The sequence below is a fragment of the Zootoca vivipara genome, chromosome 8, assembly GCF_965207765.1.
Source record: "Zootoca vivipara chromosome 8, rZooViv2.hap1.1, whole genome shotgun sequence".
NCBI classification, from domain to species: Eukaryota; Metazoa; Chordata; class Lepidosauria; order Squamata; family Lacertidae; genus Zootoca; species Zootoca vivipara.
The window spans coordinates 80,029,963-80,046,583 of record NC_142591.1 but is presented as its reverse complement, the minus strand read 5'-3'; positions in this window follow the sequence as shown (position 1 = coordinate 80,046,583).

The window sequence follows — 16,621 nt, the reverse complement described above, 5'->3', positions numbered from 1 at the left end:
GATCTGAATCTTGGATGTCCCATTTTAGCTCCTCGTACTCTGGCTGCACCAGAGCTTGGGACGCAAAGACATGGGTTCTTTTGGTCCCACAACGTGGTGTGAGTCAGTGTGTGGGACAAAAGAATGGAACAGCCAGTGTACTTATGGAAGCCGGCACCACACTTCTGGGATTTAAGCCAACAGGGACCCAAAGAGTGCAGAACCAGAAGACACATATCCTTTGGTTCCACACCTTCAATGGCTGTCTCTCTCCCCACCCCCCACCCCCGGTACTGCGGGGGCAGCAGCAGGTGGCAGGATGGTGCAGGTCTGTGACACCAGAATTTAGGTTAATGGGCTGAAAAAGGCCACAACTTTATTGGATACAGAATGTGAGTGGTATTGGCTTAGGCATTGGAACCAATGACTATATCTGAGTCCTGCCCACCTACTGGGAGTCTAATAAGGGTTAACCACTGATAGGGGGAGCCCTGTTGATGCACATCAACTAGGAATTCCCCCAGGGTCACTGATAGTTGTCGTGCTACGGCCCTGCCCCCCCCATCTGGGCTTCGGACAGAGAACATGCCCCCAGGTTCCTTTAATGGAATACCCTTGAAATAGGAGGGGTAGATGATGGCCACCGCCTCCCCTTACCTCCAACCGAATACTTCAATGCCTTACCGCCAAACCTTACAAAGTTGTGATGATTTACCTGGAGGTAGGCGGAAAGCCAAGGGGCTGGTGCCAATTTGCCAAGTGGGGAAAAAAATCCTACCAGGCGACCAACCAAAGTCCATAAAAAGGTCAAAGGATAAGGACCTAACCTTAGGGAGGGAGGGAGAGAAAACTGTGCAAGCGGGAGCAAGGTAAAAGAGAGCAAGAGCTTGGCCGCGGCTTGTTTAAATGGGCTAAGCCATGCCCTCCTGCCCTTGGCCAATCGGACTGGCTGATATGAAATGACGCAGCCAGGAACTCCCTGTGACATGGAGCTACCTAAGCCCCGCCAGCATGGGTCGGGCTCATGATCTGCCCGCAGTGTCAACACCCTGCGAGGGGCATCAGCTTTGCAAACTGTGGTCCAACAAAATATGGAAGGCACCACAAGGTCTACACCTGGAAATTTCACTAGAAGCTTTTTCACATTTAAGCTTAATCACACCTAGAATCCAAGAATTGCAGAGCTGGAAGGGACCACGAGGGTCATCTAGTCCAACCCCTTGGAATGCAGGAATCTTTTGCCCATCTGGGAATCCATGTTTCCTCCATTAGAATTTGGCCTCCTTAGTATGCACACAGGCAGATTTTCAGTTGGAGCTGCAGACCAAATCTGACTGTTTTCATGTGTACCAGTAGGTGTTGCCTTTTGCCTTGTCCCCCGTCTTGCAGTCTGTATATTCAAATTTATTTTTTCACAAATGCTGCATGTGTTAAGGAATCAGTTGAGCAGTAGACATGCCTTTTAAAATAAACTGTGTCCAAAGCACACACCCAGGAATTCCCAAGTCAATATAACCCAGGGCTCAGCAAGCTTTTTCAGCAGGGGGCCGGTCCACTGTCCCTCAGACCTTGTGGGGGGCCGGGCTATATTTTGAAGGTAAAAAAATGAACGAATTCCTATGCCCCACAAATAACCCAGAGATGCATTTTAAATAAAAGGACACATTCTACTCATGTAAAAATGCCAGGCAGGCCCCACAAATAACCCAGAGATGGATATTAAATAAAATGACACATTCTATTCATGTAAAAACATGCTGATTCTCGGACTGTCCACGGGCCGGATTTAGAAGGCGATTGGGCCGCATCTGGCTGCAGAGATTTTCAAAAATAGGCACTACCACTACCCAAAGAAAAACTAGCACCATGATGCTGGAAGGTGCGTGGAAAGGATAGTAGTCAGAATGGATGCTTCAGCTGATAGGGAAAAAAGAGAGGCAATGTGCCCATTATCTTGAGTGGAGTTGCATTTTTCAAAACTTGTTCAATTCACCTTGAATTGGTGGGCGAGGGGGGGAATCCAGATTTACAGGGAGGAAACTCACGGGAAATGAGCTGGTGGACAATCCTACCTTAACTGGAACACAAACATTTCAAATGCACATTAAACTCAGCTGTGGACAATCCCCATAATGTAAATACGACCTGCTTTCTCCAACAGAAAAATCTCCCACAAATAGAGCGTGCAAGAAAATTTTTGGAAAATGCATTCATCTTTGGACATGGTATAGGTTCAGGTAAGTGCTTAGATGATATTATTATTATTATTATTATTATTATTATTATTATTATTATTATTATTATTATGTCACCCTTCATCCATAGATCTCAAGGTGGTTCACAACATAAAAATACAAGATAGAAATAATATACACAACATATGTTAAACACATTTAAAGGGCTTTAGGATGTTAATCAGCTAAAGACCTCATTGAAGAGGGATGTTTTCCCCCCCTGGAAACTAGAACTTGGATGTCATTCTCCAAGAAAGATTTAAGCTTTCAGTGTTCCAACATAGGTTGCTTAATTTTTTTTTAAGTTCAATGCTCAGGAATGCACATAAGCTCTGAACACTGAATATTACTGCAAAAGCTGATAAATGCAGGTTATACATAGCTCCGATAACAAGTTGTTTCAAAACCTGTGCAATCCAGGGAAAGCATTCATTCAGGAGACAAAAGTGCTAAGTGCCTAACAATGCTGTAAAGGCAGATATGGCGCTTGCTGTGCTAGAAGGACTGGTTTGCTTATTTATTGTCTTTGCATTGTGTTCTTTAGATGATATGAAAAATATGAATGCGGTAGATAATCTAGTGAGTCAAATAATAATAATAATAATAATAAAACGGTATTCAATGCCCTAAATCATTTCTGTCTACCAAGGTTCCCTTTCGTCTGTAATTGTGCTAGAGCTGTTCCTTCAGTCATCCCGGGCCTCAGCATTTGCGATTGCAGGATTTGTGCATTGGCTCATTAGGCTTCTTATAGAACTCATATTCCTTTACATTGAGGTGAGTCATTTTGAATTTCCGTTTGGTCGTAAGAGCGGGAAACAAAGCTCAGCCCCTTATCACACCATTATTGTTTCCCCGAAACCACAAATGAAGCCATACCCTTGATGTTATTTATTTGCCATTATTTCTACCCTTCCCCCAATCCAGCCAGTGTGTTTTGTTAAAGCTGAATGTTAAATCATCTCAGGAATTTGCATATTTTCCAATCAGGTTCAGTGCAGTGATGGGGAAACTCTGCCCTTCCGGATGTTGCTGGACTGCACCTCCCAACATCCCTGGGTACACCATCCTGAGATGATGATGATGATGATGATGATGATGATGATGATGATGATGATACCCTGCCCATCTGACTGGGTTGCCCCAGCCACTCTGGGTGGCTGGTATATAAATTGAATTAATAATAATATCCATGCGAACACCAGCACCTTGTGCTCTGCCACTAATTGTTTAGTCAGAGGAAAGAGATATATTATTCTGCTGGAAGTGGCACAGAGTGGCTGGGAAAACCCAGATGGGTGGGGTATAAATGATAAAATTATTTATTTAAGGAGTGCAGCTCTGCAGATGCCTCTCCAGAGGAGGACTTGCCTGTAATCCAGGCATCCCCTAACTTCGCCCCTCCAGATGCTTTGGACTACAACTCCCATCTTTCCTGACCACTGGTCCCGTTAGCTAGGGATCATGGGAGTTGTAGGCCAAAACATCTGGAGGGCCGCAGTTTGGGGATGCCTGCTGTAATCTCTGCCTGCCTCTTCCTCTGCCTGCATTATTGACCCACACAGTCAAACCCTCTCATGTGCTCTTTCAGTGCCCCGGACAGAGCCCATGGTGCCATAGCTGGCTTCTTTGGGTGGAATTGCTGGTGGACTCGTAGCAACCAAGCAGGAAGGAGCCAACCATGAATGTGCACAATAACGTAGAGCAAAACAGAGATTGGTCAACCTGGGGCAGATGGGCGGGGAGCTGATCCACAGTGCAGCACTGATCTTAAACTGACACTTGTGGCAAATGTCTGGAGGTCTGGTCTTGAGCTCCTTGAAGGGTAAACTCCCAAAGAATATGTGTGTGACAAATAAATAACCAAGATTCTGTTTCTCTCCTTCCTTCCTTCTGCCCCTTTTTTTGCTCCATCTCTAGACAAGTATGGGAACCTATATCTTCCTTCTCTTCTGGCCTATCTCTGTAGCTACCTTTTTTGTTATCTTCACGATTATACCAGAAACAAATATGAAGGCCTTTGTACAGATCCGGAGAGCCATGCTGCCCCAGAAGCCCAAGACGAAACGTAGCAAGAGGAGGAGGAGGAGCATCATGTAGAAACTCAGGAAGCATCCTGTGCAGTTTATTTCGTTGTTTGTGTATATATTAAATAGCTTTTTTAAATAAATCTATCTATCTATCTATATATATATATATATATAAATGTAAAAATGCTGAAACTGTGGGCTCCACTTTTCTCGGTAACTGCTTGACCGATCGACCTGGAATCTGGACACAACGGTCCATGCCTCTTCCCGAGTGTTTGCAGAACCATGGATGGCTCACATCTCATACCTGTGCAGGTAAAAACCTGTTTTTCCACAAACTAAAACAGCGCCCTCAAGTGGCGTTATTCCCACAGCTCCTCCTCCTCCACCCCTCCCTACCAATCGAGTCTAGCCCACACCCACAAACCCCGCCTCCACCACGAGATCCAGCACTAACAGATATCCATCTGCCAAGACCTAGGGGGTGGAGGGAAGAGGGGACGGGATAACTAATACATCGGAACAGGGTGGGGGGGATTCACAGGGATACCCCTGTTTAAACATAACACCTGTAAAACAGGGGGACTCTGAGCCTCAGGGGGATCTGAAGGGGGGTTATTACCCTCCATTTCACAAACTAACGCACAGCAACGCCTGCAGGGCCAGCTAATAAATAAATAAATGAATTCATTCATTCATTCATTCATTCCAAGGGAGCTGTTACTGTTATTCTTCCACTGTCTAAAACTGCAATCGTTTTGATAAACAATGATGATAATAGTCAGTGCTTTATTTTAAAGAAAAATAGGTGCTGGAACTCACCATGAAGTTGTTACAATAAGTCGCCAGGTGACTTGGGGTTAGCCCTGAACAGATGCCTATTTGACAACAGTTCACTACTTGCAGTGCTAAAAGCTATGGCAAGTTGTTTCCCTTGCTGGATTTTTTTTTGGGGGGGGAGGTGTCACTCCTGTTCTGGTGAAGGTCAATTAAATGTGTCCCTGCCTCCCTCGTTCTCTTAGATTCAGGCAGATGGCTAGGATAGCTTGGAAGGGCCCTTGCACAAATGCTCACATATTCAATGGTAGAGGTCTGCCTGGAAAGTTTATAGCCCGCTGCTGGTACATGGGAGACCAAATGAAGAAAAATAAATGTGAATTGGCTCCACCCCATAGCTTGACCAATCGCAGCCAGGGGTGGCAAGGAGCTAGGTGGAGTCATAGATCTAAAAAAAAGAAAAAGTAGATACACACACGCTGGCCAGCTTTCATTTTGACTTGAAATATTCGTTTGGGGCTTCTCAGAAATACGTAAAGGCAAGAAGCGGGTGGGGCAAGCACTGGTCTGCAATGACACCCACCTCAGAAGTGCCGGAATAGAGCTCCATCACGCTCCAGCTGATAAAAGGGTACTGATAATAATAGCAGGTTTCCCTCCTGGGCTGAAGACAAGGTCTTTCTTACCCCTTCTGCCCCACCCTGCCACCCCCACCCTAGTTTCCTGGCTTGTCGGTAAAACGGGGGATATTTCAAGAAGGCAACAGATCTCAGCTCATCATTTGCCACCCTTGCAATCCTCAACAGTTATTTGTGAATATTGCATAAATATTGCATGTAAAGGTAAAGGACCCTTGACAGTTAAGTCCAGTCACAAACGACTCTGGGGTTGCGGCGCTCAGCTCGCTTTACTGGCCAAGGGAGCTGACATTTGTCCGCAGACAGTTTTTCCGGGTCATGTGGTCAGCATGACTAAGCCGCTTCTGGCGAAACCAGAGCAGCGCACGGGAACGCCGTTTACCTTCCAGCCGGAGCAGTTCCTATTTATCTGCTTGCACTGGCGTGCTTTCAAACTGCTAGGTTGGCAGGAGCAGGGACCGAGCAATGGGAGCTCACCCTGTCGCAGGGATTTGAACCACCGACCTTCCGATCAACAAGCCCTAGGCTCAGTGGTTTAGACCACAGCGCCACCCGCGTCCCCCAATATTGGAGCTATGAATGCATAGAGACCCTTTGGCAGATAGCCATGCTAAATTTGTGGCCGGAAGTGGGCAGGGCCAGTGGGAGAATGTGGGGTTCTGTGATTGTCCTACACATACGTACCATATTCAAATGGCTATTTTTTAATACCTAAAGTCAACAAAAGACAACAAGCCCCACAAACAGAGCATGTCACGAGCACAGAACAGGCAAGAAGGTGGTGCACTGGTGCAATTCTTTAGCATCCCTTTCTCATATCACTATAATTGGGGTATAATTTGGAATATTTAATATGATTTGATTGGGTTGTTGAAGTGGGAAATTTAATAAAAATAAATTTATATAATAATAATAATAATAATAATAATAATAATAATAATAATACGGTAATAATAAATAATCTGCCTCAAACTTGGTCACCTCATTCACCTGACAATGCAAGGAGGGTCCATCAGTTAGTTACAATGCTGCATCTGAGAGCACTGGCGGAGGAAGAGGAGTGTGGGCGGAGTGCACCGCTGGTGAGAATATCTCCCTAGGCCCTGATTTTGCAATGAAAGAAAGCTAAATCAGAAAGAAGTCTCTTACAGTACCTTATCAAGTCATGTTGAACCATTCAACTATTATAATTCCCATTTCTGTGGAATTGCTCACTGCATTATCCTAGTCATTCCTCTAACATGTAAACAAGGCATGAATTTCCTCTAAGGTTTGCTGATTGTTCAAGAAGATTCTGGAAACAGAGGATGAAAGAGGACTGAGGATGTGACATTTCTTACATTTTCAAGTTTTGCAAGTCACTAAAATATTTACTTTTTTTGGGTTCCATGATCACTGCAGATGGTGACAGCAGTCACGAAATTAAAAGACTCCTGCTTCTTGGGAGAAAAGCAATGACAAACCTAGTCAGCATCTTAAAAAGCAGAGACATCACCTTGCCAACAAAGGTCCATATAGTTAAAGCTATGGTTTTCCCCGTAGTGATGTATGGAAGTGAGAGCTGGACCATAAAGAAGGTTGATTGCCAAAGAATTGATCCTTTTAAATTATGGTGCTGCAGGAGACTCTTGAGAGTCCCATGGACTGCAAGAAGATCAAACCTATCCATTCTGAAGGAAATCAGCCCTGAGTGCTCACTGGAAGGACAGATCCTGAAGCTGAGGCTCCAATACTCTGGCCATCTCATGTGAAGAGAAGACTCCCTGGAAAAGACCCTGATGTTGGGAAAGATTGAGGGCACAAGGAGAAGGGGACAACAGAGGATGAGATGGTTGGACAGTGTTCTCGAAGCTACGAACATGAGTCTGACCAAACTGTGGGAGGCAGTGGAAGACAGGAGTGCCTGGCGTGCTCTGGTTCATGGGGTCATGAAGAGTCGGACACGACTAAATGATTAAACAACAACTAAAAATATAGTCAAGGTGGTGGGGGAAATAAGAAGAGTAGATAGTTCTGAGATGCAAGACTCACTGCTTAAAGTGTTGAGACAAATATAGATGTGAAACTAAAGGTAAATATTTTATAGATGGAGAGCAGCTGACATCCAAGTTTAAGCGCAGAATGTAAAAGCGGAAGAGAGCTGACCAGACTCTTCAGTGACTCAGAACCCTAGGTCTGTTACCTTCTGAAGAACTTTGGAGCATCAGTGTAATGTGAACATTGGGTTAAACTGCACAGTGCTTGGGCTCATTTTTGAGTTATCACATCTCTTCACACAGCTGGATGTTATGAGATAAGAGGCCAGGTGCACTGGGTTACCTGCAACAGAGCAGAGGTCAAGTGTATGACTTTGCAGAGTCAATTCACTCTCCCATTGGTTCCTTACTTGCCTTTTCTCCAAATTAATCCTCTGTTCCAGTATTGAGTTCTTTCCTTTTGGAGCAGTTACTTCGGCAGCCGTTTCATTGTGGTTGGCCTTTTCTGCACCATTTCTGACTCTACAATATTGTTTTCATGCTGTGGTGGCCAGGTCTGTACACGGTATTGCACGTTTGCTTACTCCACAGGTTTGTATAATGGCCTTATGATATTAGCAGTTTTAATGTCAATCCCTTCCTAGTAATCCCTAACAGAGAGAATTCACCTTTTCTACAACCACCAGGTGTTGGGACGGCATTTTCATTGAGTTGTCCACCATGCTCTTCCATGGTCAGTCACAGACTCTGATGAGTTCAGCCCCTCTTAGTGTACATCAGTGTTTCCCAAACTTGGGTCTCTAGCTGTTTTTGGAATACAACTCCCATTGACCCTACCTAGCAGGATCAGTGGTCAGAGATGATGGAAACTGTAGTCCAAAAACAGCTGGAGAACCATGTTTGGGAAACACTGGGGTACACTGGGGTACATATTAAATTAGAGGGGGGAATTGCCCCAATATGCATCATTTATACTTGCTTTATACTGACACATCGTCATTGTCATCGTTGTCGTCATCACCATCATCCGATCAGAAGGAATTACATTTTGTGAAAGCAAGCTGATACCACTTCAGCAAAAATTGTTCATCTGTATGCTTGGTAAAAAGGGTAAAGGGACCCCTGACCATTAGGTCCAGGGTTGCGGCGCTCATCTCACGTTATTGGCTGAGGGAGCTGCCGTACAGCTTCCAGGTCATGTGGCCAGCATGACAAAGCTGTTTCTGGCTTACCAGAGCAGCACACGGAAACACTGTTTACCTTCCCACTGTAGCGGTACCTATTTATCTACTTGCACTTTGACGTGCTTTCGAACTGCTAGGTTGGCAGGAGCTGGGACCGAGCAACGGGAGCTCACCCCGTCACGGGGATTCGTACCGCCAACCTTCTGATCGGCAAGCCCTAGGCTCTGTTGTTTAACCCACAGTGCCACCCACATCCGGTATGCTTGGTAATCATATATAATGTGTGTGTGTATGTATATGTATGTATATGTGTATATATATATGTGTGTGTGTGTGTGTGTGTGTGTGTGTGTCTGTGTATGTATATATGTATATGTATATGTGTGTGTGTGTGTGTGTGTGTGTGTGTGTGTGTGTATATATATATATATATATATATATATATATATATATATATATATATGAATTTCATCAGCTGTCCAGGAAGAAACATAAGTTAACCAGAGAGTAATTCATCAGATCTCCCAGCCTTATCTTTGTTTTCTCTAGATGTTTATCGCTGATTCTAAAGGGCACAGGTTTCTTCTACTCACTGACTTTGGGATCTGCAGCATTGTCCCTGTTCTGTTAACCATGACCCTGGAACTGCAGGTTTGTGATTTAGAGTTGAGAATGACTTTGACCTTGTTCTCCCTCTCCCTGCCATCCAACCCATAATACGTACTAGGTAACAGCTCCAAAATCCGTGGAAAAGTTGGCTGTAGCTACCACACACCATTTATTTCTTTTTCTTTTCTGTTTTTAAATTATGCACATGAACTTAGGTTAATTTAAGTGGATGTGTTTTCTAAGTAAGAAAAGAGTAAGTTTCGATTTTAACATTCAACTGAACTGAACCTTATTTTTGTGCCTGTCCTGGAGAACTAGTGCAATACAGTGCTACCTCTGTAAGAACTTAATTCGTCCCAGAGGTTCGTTCTTAACCTGAAACTGTTCTTAACCTGAAGCACCACTTTAGCTAATGGGGCCTCCTGCTGCCCCCTCGCCACCGGAGCACGATTTCTGTTCTTATCCTGAAGCAAAGTTCTTAACCCGAGGTACTATTTCTGTGTTAGCGGAGTTTGTAACCTGAAGCATTTGTAACCCGAGGTACTAGTGTATTTGTTACTCATATCAATGTAGTTTCTGAGTCTTGCTGTTGTTTTTCATTTTGTTTTCTTTATGGCTGAGTCTGTCACTTGCTTTAAGTTCATTATTTTATCAAACCATCAGGGATGTAGTTTTGCGTCTTCATTTTTTGTTGGGAATATCTATATGATATCGCTAAGGTTTAGCACTCTTATTGTAACTAAAATTTGTGTTGTGATATTGAATGTTTGCTTTTTCAAAACTTTAGAAAAAAATTAAATATAATAAAATTACAACAATTCATCTGAATTTTATACAAAGCCTTCAAGAGAACGAATGTGAAGGGACACAGTTTCCAATTTGCAGGTCTTTGCTGAGAAATTTGCATTCTAAGGTGAAAGACCTGAAAGACGTCTCCTTCATTCTATAGATCAGCAGTTCTATGAAATTAGCAGATTTAATTGCCAATATAGGAAGTGTTATTATTGTTTGATTCCAATTCGTGGAGTTGTTCAAAACTTTCCTGATTATTCTTGGATGCATGTAATCCAAATTTAAAGGGGGGGGAACCCTAAGGCAGAGGTTATCAACTTTTTTGGGTCCATGGTGAGAATTAATACATAAGAGCTTGGTTGTCTTAACTGTATCTTGTTTTGAAACTTTTTTGTGGGTCTATGGACTGATATATATATATATATATATATATACATACACACACACACACACACACACACACACACACACACACACATATACACACACACACACACACACTCCTCTTGCCTCCTCTTGTTCCTGATGTAGTTCTTCACCCACCCCTTCTTCCCTATCTGGGGAAGAGGTGGTGGTATTTTGTGGTTCACTTCAGATGCCAAAACGTATTGGCCTATCAATGGAGGAGTGGCTAATATAGAGTAAAAGAGCCTCCAGCTGAGAAGGCCAGGATTGACAGGGAAAGGCAGTGGTTAGAACATGGATACCCAGCGTGAGAACTGACTCGTTAAAAAACAAAACAGCTCCCTGTTTTGAAATGTGAAACACTGGAAGCTACATGAGATATAGCATTTGCACAAAACGTTTCCCATCGCTCCCAGGATATCATACTGTGGTCCTCAGAACCACTCTGGAAGGTAGGTCACTATGATTAAACACATCTTGCAGGTGGAGAGAGAATGTAGTCTGTCTAGGGCCACCTATGCAATCATGCGTGCCAGATGAGGACTTCCAGATTCATAGCTCAGCCACGTCCCAGATTTGGTGTTCTAGCCCTATTGTCCCACCAAATAACCCACATTAATTTATCGTCAGAATGCAACCCTAAACCATCTCAGCTACCAACTGTCAACAGCTTCCTGGAATCTTCAGACATCCATCCTCTGATTGGCTCTCGCCACACTGCCATAGTTCTGAATGCTTTGTTCCAATATAAAGTAGAACTTGGCTCAGTTCCTCTCTCCTCACAATTAAGAGAAAGCTACTGTAAGTTTGTGAACTCTTGCCTACTCATCCTCAAACACTAATCTGCTTAATACTCCCCACAGCCAGGTGGGGAGGCTGCCTATAGATAGATTCCATCTGTAGCCAGTTCTGTGGTTATTTATACAATCAATGACACTGGGCTCAATAGCTCCCGTACTCTTTTTCCAGATCCTTTAGGAATTTCAGCAAAGATTAAAAGGGTCAGTGCAAGAGGACTAATGCGGTTCCCTGCCATGATTATCTCACTGCCAATGATTTGGTGATGGCCAGTTGTGCTCTGATAATCTGTGAAGTCGTGAAATACAAATTTAATAAATAAATTGTATTAATAATAATTCATCATGGCAGATCCTTCCTTGTATCCCCAAGGAGAATAAGTCAGGCAGCAATGCTCAATTTACTAGGATCTGCATGAATGTATTCCTGTGAGCATTCAACCACTATTACACAAGAAGCTTTATCAAAAGATCTCCAGCCAAAGGAAATACAACTTTTAGCTTTTAATTAGAAGAGCAAACAATTTTGCAAAGTCGTGTTAAAATTTAAGCAGCTAGTGTGAAGAAGAAACCCCATAAAAGATCAAGTAAAAACCAAGCATTTACTTGATTATTTTTCATATTCCAACTTCATCTAAGCTAATGTGTCACAAACTTTATCAGCTCATTCACCAAACAGAGCAAGGAAGGTCCATTGGTTATCCCGATGCATTCAACAAATGGCATAACTACTCCTGCTGTATCAATCTAGTGCAGGCATCCCCAAACTTCGGCCCTCCAGATGTTTTGGACTACAATTCCCATCTTCCCCAACCACTGGTCCTGTTAGCTAGGGATCATGGGAGTTGTAGGCCAAAACATCTGGAGGGCCACAGTTTGGGGATGCCTGATCTAGTGCTTGGAGCAAATCAGCAACACTATCTTGTTCCCCAACAGGTGAGCCTTATTTTCTGACTACAGAAGAAAACATGATTAAAAATAAGAAGATAGTCGATGCAGCAATCAGGAGACGGGTGAGCTTGGAGGACTTTGTACAAACAATGAGGTTTATGGGAAATCTAAGTTGATGCATTAATCTTTTCCAGACTTTCAAAAGGTACCCCATAGTACTTTGGGTTTGATGCAGAATTTGTCATTCTAAGGGTGCAAACCTATGACAAGAACTTGGTGTTAGCTGAATGGGCTTAAGATCCATTCTAAGTCTCCCCATTCTGGTCCTGCTCTCACCATGCCCCCAGAATGTATTCATTCATTCATTCATTCACACTTTCATTCAGTTTAAACCAATCTCAACTCATCCAGCTTTGACTCAGAATTTGTCATTCTTAGAGTACTGTAGTACCAAGGAACAGCCTTCAGAGTGCTTTCCCCAAGCATGGATCCAAGGCAATACATTATAATATTAATTATATATTAAATCTCTATGATTGATTAATTAATATGCTGATATAGTATAACAAAGAACTGATAAGACTACTGCAGTATATTAAGGTATAATAGCATTAGGATATAATAGATTATTCATTATATTATTACAATATCCTCCCCTGCCCTATTATGTATTACTATTAATAGTAATCAATTCATATCATCATTTTATTCATGCAGTGTAATGCAATGTGTTATTTAATATGTTTCTATGTTAACCTCCATTATATAAATTATAATTTACAAAATCAAAATCCTGAGCTTAGTGATTTCGTAGGAATACCATAACCAAGAAGCAATAGAGCAGCAGAACAGAACAGATGGACAGCTAACAGCTGTGGCGGGGTGTGTGTTGGGGGGATTTGCTGCATGCTGAGCAGAGTGGGTCCTGGGATAGGTGGGGAGAGAATTTGATCAGTGAAGTGCCAACAAAGAGAAGCCTTTTCCCTTAAAAAAACATCTGGCTCATTCCAGTCTTTCACCTGTGCCTATCTTACACCAAACAGGGGGTTGGACTGGATGATTCCAACTCTATCTCTGTAGATGGTTTTGGTTGGCAGTAGAGTAGCATGCATTGGCAGGTTCTGTTGTGTTGGCTCTGTTGTACAAAGTCACCCAGCTCCAAGGTAGTGGTGAAGCTTGAACCAACCATAAGGTAGGATGCCATACCCTTTCCATATTGCACAGACTACACATCTGCTCAGGGTGTGAACCCAAACAGTTTCAATTTCCCAGTATTTTGGAGCTTGAGTGAATGTGGGAAGCCCTTTAAAAAATGTGGGTTTTTTGTTTGTTTGGGTTTTTTTGCTCATTGAATATAAATCGATTCCAGGTAGCAAATTTTGCAGAGCGAGAAACCGAGAAGACAAATTGAGAAATTTGAAAATTTGATCAAGTGGGTAGGGTAAGATGGGGTGGAGACAAAGAACACGTGGATTCTCGTTTCCAACTAAATGTGGTCCTGTTCGGTATCTGGATCTCGTATTTACAGTGTATTTAGGAATATTTCCAGGAACATGCATGCTTCCTGGGGCGTGATGGGAGTTGCAATGGACCTTGATGATCCAAGTGGGGAGAAACACGAGAAATAAACTAGTAATATGCCAATTTTGACTTGGGTGCTTCCAGCAAGATACCAGAAACAATGTGCTCTCAGTGTTAGGATGCAGGAGTACAGTGTGGTAGACACTAGCCCTATTCATGTGTCATTAAATAGGTGTAGGGCAATCCTGGGGGAACCAGGGAGTGGCACTCTGCCTCTTCCCCCAGTGCTAACATCTGTCCCTGTACTCCTGCTACTCCACACAGAGTGTTGACATCTGAAACATGGGGTCCACATAATCAGAGAACCCAATAGCACAGAAAGCTTGTGGAACTTCTATATCATGGGTAGGCAAACTAAGGCCCAGGGGCCAGATCTGGCCCAATCGCCTTCTAAATCTGGCCCGTGGACGGTCCAGGAATCAGCGTGTTTTTACATGAGTAGAATGTGTCCTTTTATTTAAAACTAGTGTCGTTCAGCCCGTTTAGAAAATGGGCGTTAGAAGATATGTGAGAGGAGCAGCGGGGCCGCGGCCTTCCCTCTCTCTCTCTGCGCTCGGCCGCGGGGCGTGCCGGGAACGCAAGTAAACAAACTCGCTCTCCCGTCGTGCCCCGTAGCTGAGCGCAGAGAGGGAGGGAACGCCGCGGCCTCGCCGCTCCTCTCACGGGCTCCTCCGTCGCTGCTCCGCATCCTCTAGGCGCCCATGGAGGCCGGCCCCCTGAGGGTGAGGAGCTCAGGACGGGCAGAGGCCAGGGAAGGTGAGGCACTCTCGGCCCGGGCTGCTCCCGCTTCTGCTCTTACCGTCGCCGCCTCCTTCCTTCACCAGAACAACGGAGGTTGGTGATGAAGGTGGCTCCGGGGGCGCCCATGGCTGTCACGGGGCCAAAGCCGGGGGAGCGGCAGTGGGAGGGGCGGGGATCCTCTAGGCGCCCATGGAGGCCAGCGCTGGGAGTGGCCCGCTAGCACAGCCTCTGGCGCCACATGAGAGTGTCCTGGGTGCGCGACCGAGATATTGTCTCTGCGTCCAATCCCTGTGTCCATGGGGCACATGCGCAGTAACGTGGACACAGGGACTAGACGCAGAGACACTTGCATATTATTATTTAAAATGCATTTCTGGGTTATTTGTGGGGCCTGCCTGCTGTTTTTACATGAGTAGAACATGTGCTTTTATTTAAAATGAATCTCTGGGTTATTTGTGGGGCATAGGAATTTGTTAATTCCCCCCCCCCCAAAAAATAGAGTCCGGCACCCCACAAGGTCTGAGGGACAGTGGACTGGCCCCCTGCTGAAAATGTTTACTGACCCCTGTTATATGTCAGAAGCTGTCCACATGTATTTTGCCCTGTACATTCTCGTCACAGTATATGCTGCTCCTTTCTGTAGGACCTGTCAAAGATGCTTATTTGGGTTACAATGGCTTCCTGCCTCCTATCACAGCATGATGGTTACAGTACGGGGTTACTCTTCTCTTCGTTTATGGTAAGATGGCCTGCAGTGGAGATGGCTTTTTCATGCAGGGGTTACGGTAGGGCTGGGGGTGTTTTGCTCTGTTGACGGCCACGTTTTGTCCAGGGTAATTTGATGGTAGGGGTAATAGCATCTTCCATTTTCAGTTTCAACAGTTTCTCATTTCCCCAATCTTAGATTTGGTTTCCCACCTTTCTGCAGCAAGATGCTGATTTTTGTGTGAAAAGAAAACTCTTTAGCATTTCTTCTAATAATTTTTTCTCATTTTTTGTCGTAAGTTTTGACTACTGTATGGATTTGTGCAGGCAATTTCTCCTTAATATACGTAATCCATTTTTTTGACTGTTACATTTAATAGTGGATTCGTTTTATGCGCACTTTTACCTAACACCTGCAGTTTTATAAACTTCTGTTACTTGATCCTAAATTTGCTTTTGCAGAGAGAGGGTGGGGATTCCTTTTTTCCCCTAAAGCTTCATGGGTATATATGAGCTCAACAAGACGGGAACTTCATGCCACCAAAACCTCTTTCTCTCTGGCCCTTGGGAAATCACTAAGTGAATCCTCTCATCAGTCCTGCCTCACATTTCCTTTTGCCAGGCCGGAACTGTTGCAGTGCCTCCTTGCTTGCTAGAATCGATAATCTCTTAGAGTAATCAAATGAAACTTTAACACAAGGCATGATAAAAGTCTGACTGCCAGAATGTGGCCCCTGCAAGGCTGCTTATTGCAGAATGTGTCTTATGGGATGATAAAGGTCCCCACCCCTGCTCTAGAAGACCTCAATCTCTGACTAGGGCCCCTTCTGCGCATGCATGCGAATCTGCACGTACATGGCTGCACAGTGAAAATGTACCACTTCCATTCCATTTCACCCCATATCCCTCCCAACTGCCCCACGGTATTTCAAACACCACCACTGAATTTGTCTGTGTTGTAGCTGACCTATAATTTGTAAGCTACATCGATTTGTAGCCTGAGCCTTTCAAAAAATATTCTGTATAAAAAATTGAGGGACCATTATGGTCAAGTTATGAATGCAACCTGCATCAGAATCAGGTGCATGACAGGCTGCTTCTGAATAAATGAACAAACAAGGCCTGCAGAGCATATTATTATTATTATTATTATTATTATTATTATTATTATTATTTGTATACTGCCCTTCATTTGTTGATCTCAGGCCGTTTCACAGCATAAACATACAAGATAAAGCTAGCTCCCCTTAGAGCATGTCCTTGGGGATTCTTCCATCTCCCA